A 10,613-nucleotide genomic window follows, 5' to 3' on the forward strand; every position below is an offset into this window, starting at 1 on the left:
GACTTCTGAGTTTATGTTTTAAAGTATTGAAGTCTGGATCTCAGAGATATAATACTCACTCCCAGGTTCATTGCAGAAGCATTCACAAAAGCCTAGAAGTAGAAACAACTTCACTGTCCATCGATTGATGAATGTGTAAAGAAAATGTGGTATTTACATGCAATGGAACATTAATTAGCCATACAAATGAAGGAATCATATTTTCACGTTTATTTTTAAAAATTTTTTGATATAATTTATCATGAAATTGGCTAACATACACTATGTAAAGTGTGTTCTTGGTTTTTGAGGTAGATTCCCGTGGTTGGTAACTTACATACAACACCCAGGGCTCATCCCAACAAGTGCCCTCCTCAGTGCCCATCGCCCATTTTCCCCTCTCCCCCACCTGCCATCAACCTTCAGTTTGTTCTCTGTATTTAACAGTCTCTTATGGTTTGCCTCCCTCCCTCTCTGTTTGTAACTATTTTTTCCCCTTTCCTTCCCCCATGGTCTTCTGTGAAGTTTCTCAAGATCGGCATACGAGTGAAAACATACATCTGTCCTTCTCTGACTGACTTATTTCACTTAGCATAATACCCACCAGTTCCATCCATGTTGATGCAATATTTTCACTTTTAAAAAGAAGGAAATCCTCCCATATGTGACAACATGGATGAATCTGGAAGGCATAATATTGTATGAAATCAAACAGTCAGACAAAGACAAGTACTGAATGATTCCACTTTTATGAATTATCTAAAATAGTTACATTCATAGAAACAAAGAGTAGAATGGTGGTGGCCAGGGACTGGCTACAGAGGGAAATTAAAAGTTATTCTTCAACAAATATGAAGTTTTTTATACAAGATAAATGAGTTCTAGGGATTTGCTGTACAACATGGTGCTAACTAATAATACTACATCATTTCACTTAACAATACTTAACAGTGTTACACTTAACAATACTATACTGTGCATTTAAAATTTTATTACAAGGGTAGCTCTGTTTTAAGTGTTCTTACTATAGTAAGTTAAAAAAAAATTAAAAAAGGATTTTTAAAAATATTTTAACGTTCCAGTATATAAAAATTTTAAACACATTTTAAAATCCCAAATGCAAAATTTGGGCTAAGAAAATGAGTATTCTATTTTATTTACTTAAATTTTTTTTAATGTTTATTTATTTTTGAGAGAGAGAGAAAAAGAGCATGAGCAGGGGAGGGGCAGAGAGAGAGAGAGAGGGAGACACAGAATCTGAAGCAGGCTCCAGGCTCTGAGCAGTCAGCATAGAGCCCAACATGGGGCTTGAACTCATGAGCCACGAGATCATGACCTGAGTTGAAGCTGGATGCTTAACTGACCGAGCCACCCAGGTACCCCAAGTATTTTTTAGTAACAAAATAGGTATGCATGTCTCTTTTCAGTCAAAAATAAAATCAACTAGAATACCTAAGAATCTTCTGTCTTTAAGTACTGAGGTTAATGGGCATTTATAATTCCCACAGCTCACGATAGGATATTGCTATTCATAAAGACGGCACATGTCTGTACATTTTGTTCAAATAAGCAATTAAATAAAGAGCTACATCTAGCAAAACAAGAAAATAAACAGAACTTGATTTCTAGGTAAGTGAAAACTCAATGGAAAACATTTAAAAATAAAAATAACAGGAAGAAATCCAAACTCATTCAAACATACTAACAGTGCTATCTAATATCCACTTTTGAAACCTAGGAAATGTTCAGTTCTTAGAACATTAATCCACTGGTTAATGGTTAAGTGATTCTGTATCTACATTACCCATCATATTTAAACAAGAAAGACATAGGACTTTGTCCTGCAGAATCGATATACTTAAAAATCTAACATTTGAGTTTATGATTGGAGCGTGAAATAATTTAAACATTAACATACATACTTTAACTTTTACATGTCTCATTTCCAGCATCTATATCACAAGTGTCTTATGCTACTACCTACTACTAACTGGCCCTGCCATTTACTGCCTGTGAGCTGTGTGCCTTTATTACCTGTCCAAAATTCTTCCCCAGTTGCCATCGACAGTTAGGAGTCAAGGCCCGTAATTCACTAGTTCTTACTCCAGAGTGCTTTTGATTGGAATATTTACTTTATAGAGGAAAAACAAAAACCCTGTGAAAAATCTATGGAAAAAAATTTGCACTAGCTAATGTAAAAGGGCTGAACGGTATTTTTGAGCATAAACTAAGATTTTGATTGCTTTTAGGTGGATTTACAAATACGAGTTTCAGTTGAACATGTTTTGCTGTTTTTGCCTACAAGATATAAGGAAACCAACAAAACGACAACCGCTTTAAAAAGAATCAAGACAAAACATGTTTTACGACACCTTTTATGAACTAAAATTAAGGATTCCATTTGCTCCCATGATGCTCAATTATGAATATAAAAAGTGGACATAGTAACACCAATAACCACTCATACTTACAGACCACTAATATAGTTTCAAGAATTTAAGTGTCATCATACCGCTTTGTAGCAGGCTCAAATATTCTCCCACTATACAGCTAAGAAGATAGAAGAAAGCACAGATCTATTAAAGAACTTTCCTTAGCTAACAACTGATCAATGTCACTCCTATATTCAAAGTGCCTATAGAGGGAGGCCTCCTGGGCTTTGGAGCTATATGAAACAGTAAAACCCTGACATATGATGTCTATTTTATAGTTGAAGAATTCTGCAATTCTCTCATTCATTAATACATTCGTACTTTCATTTGTATATAATACCATGGATTAAAAGATAAATAACGGAATATTTATCATTCCAAAGTTGTCTGTAGGCTTAAAATCACAACTTTCAGTATTTAATAGAACAGGCAATTTTTCTTACTATTTTGAAGGAAGAAAACATTTTAGATATTTTTCTTTGTAACTACTGTAGCAAGGCAATGTAGCGACTGCAATTAATTTTGATACTACTATTACTTTGAATATCGCCTCTTTCACATAGAAATAAGTGATGGAGCTACCATATCAGAAACAGAAACAAAATAAAAACCCTATTTTGGAAAATGTTTATGACTATAAACTGTGAAAAGACATTTCACTCATACTAATGGAACACTACTAAAAGAACTCACAAGTTTTGTCAAAGAGCTGTAAACTTCTTGCTTATAAACATTTATATGCAAGAATACAACAGAGGGATTTGTACATAGTTGGCATAAATAATTTTCACAGGAGCCTTAATAAAGTCTGAAGCCTATATTCCAGAAGCCTCTTTAATTTTCAGAAAGCTCTATTTAAATACTCTTGGCTTCCTTTGCTGGATTTAAGTCTGCAGGAAGGCTGTGCTCCAAGCCAATTACATAACAACATAAAGGAGGTCAGCTGTGTATTGTGTAAACCAGGTGCATAATTAAGTCTGTGCCTTAGTTCCGCTGTTTTGATCTTTCCCCGCTGCCTTGTGTGGACCCTGCAAGACTCTGTGTGCCAACATCTGCCCGTGAGTCCCTGAAATCTGTCCTGCCACTTCACGAACCTTCTTATCTTCTTAGTATTATCTTTGTGTTTGACGAAAACATTCCTGATACCTCAGTAAACATCCCGTTATTCTGAACCACTACCCTCCTCTACTCAAAAATACACAGACGCTCACATATAATGAAATAAAAAAAAAATAAGAGGTTTTCTTTTCAGTTTGGAGTTGTAATAATCTCTTCCTAACTTGGTGTTGGAGGAAATTTTGCAAAAAAAAGTAAAGCTTCCATGAAAGCACGTCTTTTAATGGTATCCGAAATCCACTGGCATTCACGTACTACCAAGCTCACAGCTTTTCGAGAATAATGGCTCTAACTGATTGTGATTATAGTTAAAAAGAATGTAAACGGATTTTGTTATGAATGGTCATTGACTTACAGAAGACCTGCTGTTTGTCCTTGTGTTCTTAAGGAGGAAGTAGTCACAGTTTAATTAAAACCAACAAGTCAGCAGTTACAGATAAGTAACAGGCTCACATGAAAAGGAACTGAAGAGATGAAATATCTATCAAGCGGAAGATATTAAAATTTTCATTGTGGTGCTTGATTTCAGTAATAGCTGCATTTAGACTCAGGGTAATTATGTTTTGTTAATCTATCAAAAGGTCCGAAACACATAGCACATTATGTACCATTTTCATCAATGTATTTGATGTACAGAGTGAAAATATTTTAATGTCTTAAATTTATTTCATTTAATTTTCAAATAGTCTCCCTAAGATCATACAGCCAGGAATGACCCCTCAATAAATAATGGTTGACCGAAGAGGGCAAATGTTATGAAAGATGGGTGTCCTCTGTTCAGATAGCCACTCTGTCTCTCTCCCCTTCTCTCTTTTTACACACACACACACGCACACGCACACACGCACAATGACAAAATTAAAAAGAAAAACACAAAAATGCTAAGGCATATCTAGAAGATCATCAACAACAATAAAACCAGACTTGTTTCTGCTTTCTTCTAAAGGGAAAATTGAGGCAAAGAATAAAAAGGAAAAAAATAAAAATAAAAACTTACAGTAGCCAGGACTCAATTCATAAGGGTTTTATAAACCAAAGCCAACAACATGAATTGTTCTTGGAAGCAAATGTACGATCCTAGCCAGTCTTGGAGCATGGATATCACATGCAACATATGGCAGATTTGTTCAAGCATATGGTACTGCAATTTACACTTAGGCAAACTTCCTCCTCTCCCCTCCATCCTTTTCTTGGGCTGAGTGTGTTTCTGGGGTTAACAAAGCAATAGCAATAGGATAAAGAACGTAATAGACTTGTATGTTCAAATAGAACTAGAAAGTATAGGGTGAGACATGGTTCTAGGCACAATAGGAAAGATGGAGTAGCTATAGTATTTGGAGGCTAGAGCATTAAAGACTGAAGGAGATCCTAGTATTTTACATTCGGTAAATAGCATTCATTATGAGCCAAGAGACAGACTGACCTTGGGCAGATAGGGCTAAGCGGCCCCTTGTGAACAACAACAGAGCACAAAGTACAGGGCCTTCGGAGACACCCACTCCCTGGAACAAACCCACCAGACCTCATCCTGGTTCAGCAGCTGCACAGTAACTCCCCCTCAAAAGGCCCCACAACTGCAACCCATATAAATCCTCGCTCTCAGCCGCCTGTGGCCTCCTCCGTAAGGAGTCCCTCCCTGAGAGCAGGAGTCTTTTTCTTTTGTTTCATTCTCACCCTAACAAACCTGGTGCCTGTGTTGCTCTTAACCTTGTTGGTCTGTTCCATTCCTAGGCTCTGACACAACACAATCCCAGCGTTTAAAAAAAAAAAAAAAAAAAAAAAGTGGTTACAATTACATTGCTATGGTGTTTTCAGGGTCCTTGGAATAGGTTCCTTTTAAACCAGGGGATAATCTGGGGTCCACAGAAGTACAAGGGCTCTGTGGAAAGAATTCAGGGGAGTCCTGAACTGAAATGGACAAAATATCTTCAATAGGGTTAACTGAAATTGCTCTATTTCCTTCATCATGACGAAGTCATAAAGAATAGTAGTATTAGCAGTAACTACGATTTTTAAAAAATGTTTATTTTGGGAGAGAGAGAGAGAGAGCGAGCGAGAGCAAGCACACGGGCTCAGGGGAGGGGCAGAGCCAGAGGGGGGCAGAGGATCCGAAGCTGGCTCTGTGCTGACAGCAGAGTGCCCCATGTGGGGCTCAGACTCCCAAACCATGAGATCATGACCTGAGGCTTAACCCACTGAGCCACCCACACGCCCCAGTAACTAGGATTTTTTAACCAAAAGAAGTCACAGACATTATACTTGTTTCAGGTCTCTTAAAATATCTTTTATTGTTATGATTTCAAAAGTGCTATAGTTATTATTCCTGCCGATAGATATGGCTATTAAAAACATCAAGACATGTATGTACTCTTATACTGCAAATTTAACATTTTGATGAATGCATTTTAAGTGCTTCCACTATAATCTTATATATTTGATCTACCCATTTAATAATGTTATTCTGCGAGAGCATATGTACTCATCACCAGAGTGCCAAGAAATTTGTGACTTTCCAAAGGTTAAGGACACCTATCTTAAATATCTCCAAAAACTCTTAAGGGTTCACAAACGGTTGTGGGTGATGTGACAGCAGGCTATTGTCCTTAATGCAAGATTTTGCTTAGTCTGAAATGAAAAATTTGACAACTATTTGAAATAATACTGTTAACGATGTATCAGAGATCTAAGCTTTAGTTACACTGCCACCATCTGTGAAATTTACATGTTTCTGGGCAAGTCAGAAAATTGGAAAGTGCTTACCAGCAGTAGTTTCATTGTGTGAGGGAATGAAGAAAACGGTGAAGTTCTATGTGTGTTACTCAAATTCGAACTGGGAAGATTTTTATAAAACCGTGAGCACACACCCAATGGACCTATGCATACTTACAAGAACACATACACATGTCCAAGAATTTCAATCCCCATTCATCCAAATAGGAGTATCTGCTCATCTTTACAGGAATCGTTTCTGAGTCAATCCTTAAAGCAAACTTTCATCTGCATCTAATTATCACACATCCCTCACAGTTTAAGCTGTAAAATTGACATTCTAATCTTAAGCCTCTATATATAATACTGACCCTTGAATCTTAAAATTCTGCACTTAAAACTGACATTTTATTCTGCTGAGTTAGCAGTTTATGTTGTCATGAAAATGCCAATTGACTTTCAGTGTTTCTACTTATTTTGTATTTTTTTTTTTTATTGCATAGGGCACACTTGGGGAAGGTTTTTTTGTTTTTTTCTTTTCACCAAAGGGTTTTAGCCAATTCTTTTTCAGTAAATGTGTTTATTTTAATCTCAGTTCCCAGCGGATTTAATAGCACTCAGAGGAAATGGTAGCCATGTTCTGTATAGGCAAAGGGCCCAGAACAATCTATAAAAGTTTCAGAACAAAGCCACAAAGAAACCAGCTAAACAAGATTATTTTAATTGTCTTAGCCTGAGGTCACTGGTGAGAGTTGACTCCAGAGTTTGGAAAGCAGGAGTACAAGAAAAATGACACGGGCAAGAGCAGAGCCAGTAGTGAGGATATCAAATGCCAATTCTAAAGACCAAGAGACCACCAGAAAGTCTTCACTAGTCAACAAACAGCAGAAATGAAAATTGGGGTCAAGACTATCAACACAGGGGTGCCTGGGTGGCTCAGTGGGTTTAGCATCTGACTCCTGATTTCAGCTCAAGTCATGATCTCACAATTCCTTAATTCAAGCCCTGAGTCAGGCTCTGTGCTGACAGTGCAGAGCCTGATTGAGATTCTCTCTTTCTCCCTCTCTGTACCCCTCCCCCACTTGTGCACAAGGGCTCTCTGTCGCTCTCTCTCAAAATAAATAAACTGTAGAGAAAAGACTATCAAGGCAGCCAAGGTCCAGAGGTGAGAGAACCCAGAAAATAAGACATAGCCTCACCAAGTCATAAAACCTAAAGCGTAATAAATATAAATAAAATCATAAATAAGTACAGCATACATTAATGAAAATAAAATATAAAGAGCAAATCTTGAAGAAGGCAGATGAAACGATACATTACCTTCAAACACTAAGACTTAAGAGTTGGTTTTTCAATGAAAAATACAAAAGCCATGAAAAAAAAAGCAAGCCATTTTTAAAGTACAAGTAACTGCTAATCTAGAACTCGATGTTCATTTAAAAAGCTTTCATTATCAATATGACATTTGGATTGTTTCAAATAAATCAAAGGGAGAGCTCATGACCAGCAGAAGTGCCCTATAACATATGCAAAGGAAATTCTTCAGGGAGAAGGAAAATCACCCCAAGTAGAAGCAATTGTTTCTGGAAATGCAGGAACAAAGGAAGAAAACTACACAGGATTAATAGATATCATTATATAAATTAATAGGGGATATTATACACAGTGCTCATTATGTCTCACGGCATTAAATATGTATAAAATAAAAATATATAACAGTATTTCAAACAATGAGATGGCAGTAAAAACGATGTTCAAACTTTCTAATATTGTCTGGAAAGTTTAAAAATACTACATCATTGTCAACCATAATAAGCCACCAAAAGAGGAATAGAGGACTAATGACCTAAAAGGAAGGATTGCTTAAATTAAAACAATGTAAAACAAAACTTGATCATTCCAAATGTGGGCAAAAAGGGTAAAAACATAAGTAACATTAATGAAGAAAAATTTAAGAATAATTTCTTAAGTCTAAATCCAACCATACGAAGAGAATGAGAAGACAAGCCACAGACTGGGAGAAAATATTTGCAAAAGACACATCTGTTACCCAAACAATGTCATCCAAAACACAAAACAAATTCTTAGAAGTCAACAAGAAAATACACAACAGGAATAATAAATGGGCCAAAGACCTTAACAAGCACCTCGGCAAAGAAAATATCCAAATGGCACGTAGGCCTATGAAAAGCTGCTCCACACCGTATGTCATCTTGGAAGCGCAAATGAAAACAACAGTAAGATACCACTACACACCTATTAGAATGGCCAAAATCCAGATCAATGACAACGCCAAATGCTGGGGAGGATGTCAAACAACAGGAACTCTCCTCCTTTGACGGCGGGAATGCAAAATGGTACAGCCACTTTGGAGAACAGCTTGGCAGTTGCTTACAAAACCCAACAATGACTTTTTGGTATTTACCCAAAACAGCTGAGAGCTTATATCCACATAAACACCTGCACAGGGATGTTTATAGCAGCTTTATTAGTAATTGCCAGATTTTGAAGCAATCAAGATGTCCTTCAAAACGTGATAGATAAATAAACGTGATACATCCAAACAATGAAGTATTATTCAGTGCCAAAAAGAAATGAGCTATCAAGCCATGACAAGACTTGATAATGGACGGGCATTAAATGCACATTATTAAGTGAAAGAAGCCCGTCTGTAAAACAAAACAAAACAAAAAACTATGTAGGTGATAATTCCAACTGTACGACATTCTGGAAAAGGCAAAACTAAAGAGACAGTACAAAGATTAGCAGTTGTCAGGGATTGGGAAGAGGAGGGAGGAAAGATGAAGAGGCAGAGCAGAGAGGATTTTCGGGGCAGTGAAAGCAAGCTATACGATGCCATAATGATGGATACATTTCCTTACACACCTGTCCAAGTCCAAGATGTATAATACCAAAAGTAAATTGTAACATAAACTATGGACTTTGCATGATAATGATGTACCACTATAGGTTCATCCCCAGTAAAAACAGTACCATCCTGGGGGTACCTGACTGGCTCAGTCAGTCGAGTGTGCAACTCTTGATTTTGGAGGTGTGAGTTCGAGCCTCACATTGGGTGTAGAGATCACTTAAAAATAGAATCTTTAAAAAAAAAAAAAAAACTGTACCATTCCGGTGAGTGATATTGATAAGGAGGCAGAGGGAGATGATGCATGTGTTGGGGCAGCAGTTATAAGGAAAATCTCTGTACCTTCCCCTCAGTTTTGCTGTAAATTTAAAATTGCTAGAAAATATAAAGTCTTAATTATTTTTTATTAAGTAAGCTCCATGCCCAACGTGGGGTTTGAAATCATGACCCCGGGATCAAGAGTCACATTCTCTACTGACTGAGCTAGCCAGGTGCCCCAAGTCTTGATTTTTAAAAAAAAAAAAATTATACAAAAAATGGAAGTGGACAAGACTACTAAACATTATCCAAAAGACAGTTGATGTAACAATATTTAGGTCAAACAAAGTACACTTCAAGTCAAGTCTACTCCTTGAAGCAAAAAGGGACTTAATAGTTCAGACACAGTAGACATTTATAAAATGCTTTCTTCAAGAACTTCTAGAATATATATTGTTTGAAGCACTCTTGAAGCACATAAACTCAAAATGACCATATTCTGGGTCATAAAACAAACCTCAAAAATTATGAAAGGACAGAGTTCAAATATTCCCTCTGACCAAAGCAAAATAAAACCAGTAATAAAAACAATTAAAGAAAGGATATCCTTAAATGTTTGTAAAAACACTGCCGAATATTTTTTTCAGATACAGACATTTTATAAAATTCAATGCCTGTTAATAAACTCTCATGGCAAACTAAACATGGAAGGAAACTTTTTAAGTGTGATAAATGGAATCTACTATAATAACAACATAGGCAATCCCATGCTTGCTTACTATTAACATGGAAAGGCTGGATGACCTCTCCCATTATTGAAAGTGAGAACTCGGGGCACCTAGGTGGCTCAGTCAATTAAGCATCTGACTCTGGATTTCAGCTCTGGTCACGATCTCATTGTTCAGGGGATCAAGCCCTGTGTAGGCCTCCGAGCAGACAGTGTGAAGCCTGCCTGGGATTCTCTGCCTCCTCCTCTCTCTGCTCCTCCCCTGCGTGCACACTCACTCACTCTCTCTGTCTCTCTCCCTCCTCCCCCAAAATAAGACACTTAACAACAACAGCAAAAACAACCCCTGGGAACTCAAGTTCTGGAAGGAAGATATGCCAAGTAATTGGGCCAATCACTTTGGACCACCTTGGGCTGAAAATTAATCACCCTCAACAAGCTAGAAACCTAAGCCTGTGCTACGTAGGAGTGGATTTGCATTTATACCAATCTCTGAGGGTAGGAAATAACAGCCAAAGAATTA

Source organism: Neofelis nebulosa, chromosome X (genome assembly GCF_028018385.1).
Source record: "Neofelis nebulosa isolate mNeoNeb1 chromosome X, mNeoNeb1.pri, whole genome shotgun sequence".
Lineage (NCBI taxonomy): Eukaryota > Metazoa > Chordata > Mammalia > Carnivora > Felidae > Neofelis > Neofelis nebulosa.